This window comes from Salvelinus fontinalis, chromosome 38 (assembly GCF_029448725.1).
Source record: "Salvelinus fontinalis isolate EN_2023a chromosome 38, ASM2944872v1, whole genome shotgun sequence".
Taxonomy (NCBI): Eukaryota; Metazoa; Chordata; class Actinopteri; order Salmoniformes; family Salmonidae; genus Salvelinus; species Salvelinus fontinalis.
In genome coordinates, this window is record NC_074702.1 from 29,073,215 (window position 1) to 29,085,240 (window position 12,026).

Below are 12,026 nucleotides of genomic sequence, written 5' to 3' on the forward strand. Positions count from 1 at the left end.
ACCCAACTTGGACAACATACCCACTCCACTGAATAGCAGGCTAGTGATTGCTTAGCAATGCTTGCAGTTACCCACTGATTCCTTCCAAACCACTCATTGTTGAATTTGCGATTTCCAACTTGATGTGTCATTTGGCCGATGAGCACCAATACGTTTTATCTAAATACGTTTTATCTAAAATTTCTCTTCACATGACAAGGATTGGAAAGGATTTGCCAGTAGATTGTCTACTTCAGGGTGATGACTGCTAGCTAAGATTTTGAAAGTATGTTGACATCAGTCCAATCAAAGCTACGGTAGATATAACGTGATTTGACATAATTTTATCTTTGGCCTATGACCTTGAGCCTTCTTGGATGGGCACTTCTAATGTAACTCTATGGCAGCACTCAAGGGGCATGAATTTTCAAGCTCTCCCCTAGAGATGTCCAACCCCTACACTCTGTGTATTCGGCTGGCTGCCCCTCCATCACAGAAAGCACTGAGCTAGGCTGAAACACCTGCATTTTGGAGCTGCCTTACTCAAGAAAGCAAAAAAGAGACCATGTTTGTATGCAGCTTTATTAACTCAGTGGTTATTATTTATATTTTACATTGTTTGCAAACTGATATGTGACATGAATTAATGCCAAAATAACATGCAAAACAGGCACACAAAAAAAAATATATACTGTATATATATTTTTGTAGCTAAACAAGTAGGGCTCTACCCACCTGCCCTGAATGACGAGTCGCCTTTTGTTAATGCTCATGATTTTGGAATGAGATGTTTTACGAGCAAGTGCCACCACATACTCATTTTTTAAAATGTGTTCATTTTTTATTCAAAATACAGATCAACAATTTACATTAACAAGGTATTAACGAGAAAACACTGGAACAAACAAAAGATATTTACAAAAATAAACTATTCTAGTGCAATTGTAATCACTCTGAAAAAATCTTAGTGTAATGATTTAGGAACATGTTTTTCTTGTTATTGTTCACTAGGGTTAATGTTTTAATAAAATAGTAAAAATAAATGTAATTTTGGAATTTTTGTATGAAGTATTTGGCAACAAGAATAAAAAAAAATCAAAATCATTTCAGTGGTCTTGTTATTGCAATAGTAACATATTATATCTTTCATGTCAAAAACATAGGTAGTGTTCATAATGGCAAAAAAAGTATTTTGCAAGGTTTTCCCAAAATTCTGACACAAATTTACATTCAAAGAACAAGTGAGACAGATTTTCACCTTTTTCACAGAAAACGCAGATATCATCAATAGCCACAAATGTGGATATCATAGAATTACATGGATATATCTTATGTACAATTTTGAAGTGCACTTCCTTAACTTTGTTTGGTATACAATATTTGTAAGTGTAACGGTCGTCCTCCTCCTCTTCAGAAGAAGAGGAGGAGTAGGGATTGGACCAAAGCGCAGCGTGATAGTTTGACATAACGAATGTATTATATCCAGACGAAACACGATAAACACTTGAAATGATTACCAAAATAACAAAACGACGTAGACAGACCTGAACATGGAACTTACATAAATACACGAAGAACTCACGAACAGGAACAGACTACATACACGAACGACAACGAAACAGTCCCGTGTGGTGCAACATACACAGACACGGAAGACAACCACCCACAAACAAACAGTGTGAACAGCCTACCTTTATATGGTTCTCAATCAGAGGAAACGTCCTGACCAACTAAACACATCAAAAATAACAGAAAACAGGTCAGGAACGTGACAGTAAGGCCTTAACCATGCATTTTTCCAGACAATGTCAGGAATAAGCATGTTCCAGAAAAGCTTTCCTCTCGGTGTAAGTTGGTTTTGTGAATGAAGAATTTGTCTTATATATTTATTACAACAAGATCTCTCAAGTAAGCCCACGCCTTCCAATCTGAGTTCTGGATAAACTTTGTGATCATTATCAAAGCTAAGATGAGTTTTCTTTTGTGCACTTAGACCACTGGGAACAGTTTATTTCTGTGATCAAAGCCATCTGAAAGGTATTGGGAACTCCTTCAATGTTAATGTTATAAATTGGTCATATATGAGAATATTACCCTTGTTGTCGAAATGCCAGCTGGGGTAGAACAATGACTTATTCCTGACAGTTATGTCTGAATTATTCCACAAAAGAGCTTTAAGTGGGGAAAAATTGTGCAGGAAACATATTTTCCAGGCCAGTAAAGCTTGTTGGTGAAACCTAGCCAATTTAGCAGGTATACTTTCAGGAATATAATTACATTTCAGTAAAAATTGAAGACCTCCCAACTTATTAAACACATTATTTGGAATGAAATACCAAATTGAATCAGTATTGATCAAACATCTTTTCAACCAGTTGATCTTGAAAGTGTTATTTATGTCAACAAAATCCAACACTTCTAGACCTCCAACTCTCTTGTTAGAAAGGACGGACTTTTTTAGTTTGTGAGACTTATTTTTCCGGGTGAAGTCAAGAAAGGTCTTATTACCACCCGCCCCGCTAAATGTCATTATAGCCGTCGAATTTATATTTATTTTCCTTTAGCTGAGAGGAATAGGCTCTATAGCTTAACCTAGGTCTACTAACGTTTCAGCCTACTTTTATTTCCCCCTTTTTTTGTATTACTATTATTTGTAGTTATCATTTTCACATATGCCTCCACCATTTATTTATAGGGTGTCGATTACGACACATTTAGAGACCTAACGAGAAGCTCAATGTGTCAATTTTATGCCTATGGCCTTATCTTGATGATATTACGTTTTAATAAAAACGAACAACTTATCCAACAGATCCCTCTTAAGGATCTGCCCCACATTTCTGTTTTATTTGGTCCAAACGATTAGCCCTATGTCCCTTGGGGGAGGTATATGTAGGCTGGGCTATTGATTTTATTTTCTCCCTCTTTTTTTAATGTGGTCTGGACGGGGGCTACGTTGTCACTTACTCAATGCGGGGCGGAGAGGATGAGGGATTTCTTTGGTGGGGAGGGGGAGACGTTGTGCGTTGCAAACTGTTCCCGTTTTTTTTTTTTTTTTCAGAACACAGAATTGAGACTGAGCGTGGGGGTAATATATCCAACGGGATGTGTCGAGTTGTTTGGGAACTCGGCTGGGGTGTTCAGCAATTGTTATTTTATGTACACCATTTCTTTTTCTTTTATGGGATCGCAGCTGTAACTATTATGCACCTTTACCCAGAGATGACTTGCACTAAAGTTCGATTACTGTTCGATGACGTTGACTAGTACCTTAAATCTATTGACATGGAACTGCCACGGTCTAGGCCATACAATAAAACGGAAAAAGATACTATGTGCTCTAAAAAAGGAAAAAGCAGACATTGCGCTATTGCAAGAGACACACCTCTGTGATGCTGAACATGCCAAACTCCGCAGAGCTTGGGTGGGACAGGTGAATTTCTCATCTTTCAAATCAAACAGTAGAGGTACAGCCATATTTATCCATAAGAATGTTCCATTTATAATTGACAAAAACATATCTGATCCGGAGGGGAGATTTATTTGTACAACTAGATCACTGTATGGGCAACCAATTACTATCTTAAACATATACGCCCCTAACACAGATACTCCTGCTTTCATGTTGAAAATGATAACCCTGTTCAATGAGCATTGTGTTTCCTTTGGCGTGGTGGCTGGAGATTTTAATTGTACCCTTAACCCAACCCTAGACAAATCATCTCAAGTCCCCTCCACAAATCCTAGATCTGCAAAGATGTTGAAGTCTCTTACTAAAGAGATGGGACTGATAGATATCTGGAGAGAGACTAATAGCTCATCTATGGACTATAGATACTAATCTAATGTTCATAACACCTACTCCTGTATAGAATACATTTTTATCCCAAATAGTTTCATAAATTCAGCCACGTGTACAATCGGACCCATAGCACTTTCAGATCACGCCTTTGTCCACCTCCGCTTTGACCTCTGCAAAAACATTCCGAGGTCAAAGAGCTGGAAATTCAACACCTCCATGTTATCAAACGAAGCGTTCCATACATTGGTAACTACATGGATAGACAACTACACACAAGACAACAAAGATTATCCTGTTTCTCCGGCCACAATGTGCGACGCTGCCAAAGCCACACTAAGAGGTCATCTAATTGCATATGCTTCCTCTAAGAAAAAAAGCAATGGATGCACATATGCTAGATCTTGAGGGGGAGCTGGAACGCTGTGAAAAAGTACATAAACAATTCCCAGACAGCATCTCCTGGAGTCAATTTAAAGTAGCCAAAGCCAAACTGAATTTGGACTGTATTTGGACTGGAGATAAAAAAACGTTTTCTTTACTTATACCTGTAGTATCTGGGATCTACATCTGTTTATATTAGTTACTATGCTGTTACTAAGCAGTGATGTATTACGACAGTGTTACGTTACTACACCTAATAGGAAATGCACATGCGCACTAGTGTGCCCGGGAACTGGAGAGCAGGAGAGGTTTTGACTAAACGAAAACTAACTGTACTCCGTCTCCTGCCTGGTCATTTCTCCACAACACAAATATTACAATACCATGAGTATAGCAATAGGCCGAGTAGATTGCTTGCTTACCAATTTAAAAAATAGCAGTCAGAGCGTACAATCATGGCTATCTGAACAGCAGAGGACGAGGTCACATATGACCCAAAAAAGATCAATTTAACTTTTCATGATTTTTACTGCAAACTATATACCTCTGAGAGAAAACATACGGATGCAGAACTCCATTCCTTTCTAGAGGGAATCTCGCTACCTAAACTATCAGAGACCGATCAAGAAGATCTCAACTCCCCCTTCACTCCTGAGGAGGTTCTGGAGGCAATTACCTCCATGCCACCTAATAAGTCCCCAGGCCCAGATGGATTCCCCAGAGAGTTCTACAATGCTTTTTGGCCCCAGTTTAGCCCTATTTTCATGCCAATGCTGGATGATTTTTGCAAAAACGGAGTTCTCCAAGACTCAATGCACACAGCTCACATTACAGTGTTGCTCAAAAAAGACAAGGACCCTCTACCCTGCTCGTCCTTCCGGCCCATAAGCTTGTTGGATTTCCACTACAAAATAATTACCAAATTGCTAGCCAAAAGATTAAACACTCTTCTTCCCAAAATAATAAAAGCGTACCAAATTGGATTTATCAGAGACAGGTACTCTTATGATAACATTCGCTGTCTTTTTGATATTATTGATCAAGTAAATGCACAGAAGATCCCTGTCCTGCTGGCTTCACTGGATGCTGAGAAGGCGTTCGACAGGATGGAGTGGAGCTTTCTGTTCTCAGTCTTAGAAAAGTTCAATATGGGCCCAAACTTTATTAAATGGATTAAGTCCCTATACTCTCATCCAAATGCCATGGTGACTACTAATGGATTGAACTCTGACAGATTCCCTTTGGGACGGGGCACAAGACAAGGGTGCTCTCTGTCCCCCCTGCTCTACTTGTTGGGGGCGGAGCCTTTGGCAGAGTTGATAAGGAGCAATCCAAGTATTATGGGTGTTTCTGCAGGCGGCCTGCAGCACAAGATTTCACTCTACGCGGATGTTGTCTTGCTCTACATATCCAGCCCTGAGAAATCCCTCCCATTTTAGACACAATTGCTCAGTATGGCAAGTTTTCAGTATATAAGATAAATTTGAGCAAATCCACTGTTTGCCCTCTCAATCTTACACTCACCAGCTCTATGAAGACACTATGTCCGTTGCAATGGAAGACACAGGGGTTTCAATACCTTGGGATCTTCGTTACACCAGATCTGAATAGCCTTTTCAAGGACAATTATCTTCCACTCCTGGATCGAATCAAGAACGATCTCCAAACCTGGATCTCCCTCCCAATTTGCTTAGTCGGAAGAATTCATGTCATCCATATGAACATCCTACCTAGATTGAACTATTTATTTCAGATGCTCCCATGCTACCTCCCAGCTTCCTTTTTCAAAACAACTAACCAAAGCGTCACCAAATTTATATGGGGCAATAAAAAACCTAGGATCAAGTTCTCCACTCTATTGAAACCTGAATCTAAGGGTGGTCTTGCCCTTCCCTCCCTTCAATTGTACTACTGGTCTGCCCAAATCCGCAACATGCTTACATGGATCACAAACAGACAAGAGTCAACGTGGATTCAGATAGAAGCCCAATCCTGTGGTTCATTGCCCCTAAGCTCAATTATATTCATTAATAACTTTAGTGAAGTGGGCAACCTAGCCAAAACCTTTGTGATTTACAGCACCCTACTAGCGTGGAGGGACTATAAGAAATACCTGGGCATTTCCTCCCAAACATGTTCTCACTCGCCTATAGTATGCAACCCAGACTTGCCAAAAGCCCTGATTGATGCCAACTTTAATCTTTGGCATACTCTAGGAATCAGGACCTTTTCAGACCTATTTCATCAGAAAACCACTACACAGAAATCCTTTCAAGAGCTCTGCAGTGAATTCAATGTTCCAAGATCCCATTTAAAAAAAAAAAAATCTTCAAATTGGACATGTCATTTCCTCATTTACTTCCAAGAGGAGGTTTAGAGCTCAGCTGAATGAAGTTGAAACTCTTCTTGCTAAAGCACAATCCATTAAAGGCAAAATCTCCTATATCTATAGACTCCTTTCTGAGAAAGGAGGCTCCTCCTTTACTCCTTTGAAAATAATCTGGGAAAAGGACCTTGGTCTGACTATCAGTGATGAGTTATGGGCGGAGGTTTGCAACAGGGTATACTGCTCCTCTACTAATGTAAAAATGAAAGAATCTAATTACAATTTTTTTACACATTTTATTACACTCCAATCAATCTCCATAGAATGGAAACAGTTTATCCTAACTGTAAAAGATGTACCTCTGAAAGTGGAACCTATATGCATGTATTTTGGAGCTGTAGAGAGATTGCCAGATTTTGGCAATCTATACATACTGCTCCACAGAAAATACTAGATGTACAGTTTGATATGACCCCGTGTATCTATCTTCTTAATGCCCAGCAGGACTTTGTTCTTGATCCTGACAAAAAATTTGTTTATGACCATTATATACTTTGCTAAGAAATGTATTCTTCTATTGTGGGCCTCTAATACTTCTCCTACATTTAAAATGTGGATTGACCAGATTGTTGACTTTCTCCCTCTTGAAAAGCTCACTAATGACATCCACAAGAGACAGCCCAAGCTTGATAGACTTTGGTCTCCACTACTCAATATTTCATATTTCAAATTTGACAGAGTGAATGGGGTGATTAGGGAAAGGAGCAGATACATGTTGTGCAAGGTGCTGTAAAAAAACTAATTATTTGCTCGTCATCTCAACTAAGGCTGGAAATAGCTAATAAGAACCTTGATAGTGCTGCTGCAAGTTTTTATATATACACTGCTCAAAAAAATAAAGGGAACACTTAAACAACACAATGTAACTCTAAGTCAATCACACTTCTGTGAAATCAAACTGTCCACTTAGGAAGCAACACTGATTGACAATAAATTTCACATGCTGTTGTGCAAATGGAATAGACAAAAGGTGGAAATTATAGGCAATTAGCAAGACACCCCCAATAAAGGAATGGTTCTGCAGGTGCTGCCCACAGACCACTTCTCAGTTCCTATGCTTCCTGGCTGATGTTTTGGTCACTTTTGAATGCTGGCGGTGCTTTCACTCTAGTGGTAGCATGAGACGGAGTCTACAACCCACACAAGTGGCTCAGGTAGTGCAGTTCATCCAGGATGGCACATCAATGCGAGCTGTGTCAAAAAGGTTTGCTGTGTCTGTCAGCGTAGTGTCCAGAGCATGGAGGCGCTACCAGGAGACAGGCCAGTACATCAGGAGACGTGGAGGAGGCCGTAGGAGGGCAACAACCCAGCAGCAGGACCGTTACCTCCGCCTTTGTGCAAGGAGGTGCACTGCCAGAGCACTGCAAAATGACCTCCAGCAGGCCACAAATGTGCATGTGTCTGCTCAAACGGTCAGAAACAGACTCCATGAGGGCGATATGAGGGCCCGACGTCCACAGGTGGGGGTTGTGCTTACAGCCCAACACCGTGCAGGACGTTTGGCATTTGCCAGAGAACACCAAGATTGGCAAATTCGCCACTGGCGCCCTGTGCTCTTCACAGATGAAAGCAGGTTCACACTGAGCACATGAGCACATGTGACAGACGTGACAGAGTCTGGAGACGCCGTGGAGAACGTTCTGCTGCCTGCAACATCCTCCAGCATGACCGGTTTGGCGGTGGGTCAGTCATGGTGTGGGGTGGCATTTCTTTGTGGGGCCGCACAGCCCTCCATGTGCTCGCCAGAGGTAGCCTGACTGCCATTAGGTACCGAGATGAGATCCTCAGACCCCTTGTGAGACCATATGCTGACACATGCACATTTGTGGCCTGCTGGAGGTCATTTTGCAGGGCTCTGGCAGTGCACATCCTTGCACAAAGGCGGAGGTAACGGTCCTGCTGCTGGGTTGTTGCCCTCCTACGGCCTCCTCCACGTCTCCTGATGTACTGGCCTGTCTCCTGGTAGCGCCTCCATGCTCTGGACACTACCCTGACAGACACAGCAAACCTTTTTGCCACAGCTCGCATTGATGTGCCATCCTGGATGAACTGCACTACCTGAGCCACTTGTGTGGGTTGTAGACTCCGTCTCATGCTACCACTAGAGTGAAAGCACCGCCAGCATTCAAAAGTGACCAAAACATCAGCCAGGAAGCATAGGAACTGAGAAGTGGTCTGTGGGCAGCACCTGCAGAACCATTCCTTTATTGGGGGTGTCTTGCTAATTGCCTATAATTTCCACCTTTTGTCTATTCCATTTGCACAACAGCATGTGAAATTTATTGTCAATCAGTGTTGCTTCCTAAGTGGACAGTTTGATTTCACAGAAGTGTGATTGACTTGGAGTTACATTGTGTTGTTTAAGTGTTCCCTTTATTTTTTTGAGCAGTGTATATATATATATATTTTTTATAATTATTTTTATTATGTTTATTATATTTGTAATATTATTGTTATTTATTTTTATCTTTTCTTTTTTTAAAGTCTGTCACATCTGTGAATGTGGAATGTGTTTTGTTGGTTGATTGAAAAACAAGAAAATTTAATACATGTCACGTTCCTGACCTGTTTTCTGTTGTGTGGTATGTGTTTAATTGGTCAGGGCGTGAGTTTTGGGTGGGTAGTCTATGTTATGTGTTTTCTATGTTGGGTTAATGGGTTGCCTGGTATGGCTCTCAATTAGAGGCAGGTGTTTGACGTTTCCTCTAATTGAGAGTCATATTAAGGTAGGTTGTTTCACATTGTTTGTTGTGGGTGGTTGTCTCCTGTGTCAGTGTTTGTCGCGCCACACGGGACTGTCTCGGTTTATGTAGTCTGTTCATGTTCGTGAGTTCTTCGTGTTTTATGTAAGTTCCATGTCCAGGTCTGTCTACTCCGTTTTGTTATTTTTGTTAATTATTCAAGTGTATTTCATTTCATGTTTTTTCGTCTTGTTTAATAAATTTAATGTCAAGTTACAACGCTGTGTCTTGGTCGAATCACCACTCCTCTTTTTTGTATGAAGAGGAGGAATTCCGTTACAATAAAACTTTAAATTGAAAAAAAGAAAGTTCTTATTGATCTCTTTACAAGTAGCAGGATTTAAACATAACGATAATGAGGGGTACACAAACGAGACAGTCCCTCTGCCTTGGCTCCACAGTATAGAAAGATCTCTTTGTAGCCAATTATTTAATATATTTTTTGGTTTTCTTAATTTTAGGAGAGAAATTAAAATGTTGTCTGACTAAGTGTTTTTTTGACAGATGTATTCCTAAATATTTAACACGGTCCTTTACAGGAATATTTTTTATTTCTTTATCAACAGAGTCAAATAAACAAGATTTCATATTTAGAAACATTCAGTTTTAATCCTGATGCAATAGAAAATGCATTTATAGCATTAAGGGCATGGGCGACCTGGTCTTTGTCTCTTAAAAAAGAGTTGTATCATCAGCCAGTTGGGAAATGTTTATTTCTTTGTTAAAAATGGTTAAGTCATAGACATTTGCATTATTCAGAATATCTAGAGATAGAAATTCCACAACCAAAATGAATAAAAATGGCGAAATTGGGCATCCCTGTCGTACACTTCTGTTGATACTGTAAAGGTTTTCTTCCAGGGGTGAAGGAGAGGACCAAAGTGCAGCGTGGCTAGTGTTAAACATGTTTAATTAAGAACAAGTGAAACACTACAAACAACATACAAAATAACAAATGTGCAAAACCGATACAGACCTATCTGGTGCAGACCACAAACACAGAAACAGGTAACAAACACCCACAAAATCCCAACACAAAACAAGCCTCCTATATATGAGTCTCAATCAGAGACAACGACTAACATCTGTCTCTGATTGAGAGCCCACACCAGGCTGACATAGAAACAGACAAACTAGACACACAACATAGAATTCCCACCCAGCTCACGTCCTGACCAACTAAACACATACAAAACAACAGAAAACAGGTCAGGAACGTGACAGATACTGAATCTTTTGGAACTATTAAGGTTTAGTAACACAGAACTACTTATATCTTTGTAAAACATGCGAAATACTTTGATAACATTTTCACCAAATCCAAAAAGTTTAAGAGACCTAAAGAGAAATGAATGTTCAATTGTGTCAAAGGCTTTTACAGAAGTCCAAAAATAAGACAATCGCATCTGAGTCAATTGCATCTGAATAATCTATAAGGTCCAATACTAAACGAATGTTAGAGTTTATAAATCCTGTTTGAGTATCATTTATAATGGTATATATTCCTTTCTTTAATCTTTTGGCATAATCCAGAGAAATCAATTTGTAATCAATATATAATAAAGTAATTGGTCTCCAATTGTCAATGAGAGAAGGGTCTTTATCGGGCTTCGAGATCAATGAAATAAGACCCTGTTTAATAGTGGAGACCATTTCCCCACTTTTAATGCAATCTTGAAACATATTAAAAATCGGGTCTTCTAGTAACTCCCAAAACTGTCTATAGAATTCAACTGACACGTCATCAGGGCCAGGTGACTTCCTTTTTTTCATTGAATTCAGAGCCTCTCTAATTTATTCAATTGACACAGATTAATCGCAAACTGAGTGGAAATCATCCTCAACTACAGGGACATAATTCTGAATGTGGCAAATGTAGCTTTCACAACCATCTTCCTGAAATTGAGATCTGTAAAGGTTTTCATAAAAGGAATTGACAAATGATATTGTAATGGGATCTTTGAATAAAACATCGTTAATTTTGAGTGCAGTTATAGATTTTCTTTTGTAGTTTCTCTTTTCAAGTACAAAAAAGTAACTACTGTTTCTTTCCCCCTCTTCAATCCATTTTGCTCTTGACTTTACAAAGGCGCCCTTTGCCATATCCATGTAAAGCTGTTCTAATTCTAGTTGTAAAGACTTGAATACAGACTCCTCTTCTTCAGAGAAATTATCTTTCTTTAGAAAACTGTCAAGCTTGCTCATCATCTCTTTTTCTTTAAGGTTCTTTATTAATTGCATCAGCTCTTTGGTGCGTTTAATGGCTACCACTCTGAATGCTAGGGGTTTGAGAAATCTTACAAATATGAAAGCTTTATATTGTAAACGCAGTAACGCAGATTTTGTTCTTCTTCAGGAAACTCATTCGGGTGAAAGTGATTTGAAATTTTGGAAAGCACAATGGGGAGACATGGCCTATTTCAGTCATGGATCAAATCATGCTGCTGGTGTTTTGATACTTATTCACAAGTTTAAAGGTGACGTTCTAGAATCCACATCTTCACAAGACGGAAGATGGGTCATAGTAACTGTTAAACTTGACAATGCTATTTTCATCATCTGTAATGTATACGGACATAGCTCACATGCTCCTAATAAGACCCTTTTTACCAGGAAAGTACAGGATTTAAGCAACATATACTCAGAGGCTTTTCTAATTATTTCAGGGGATTTTAATGAAACACCTGATGCATCTGCTGATCGTTTTCCTCCTAGAACGAGTCAAAGCCCTCAAAAT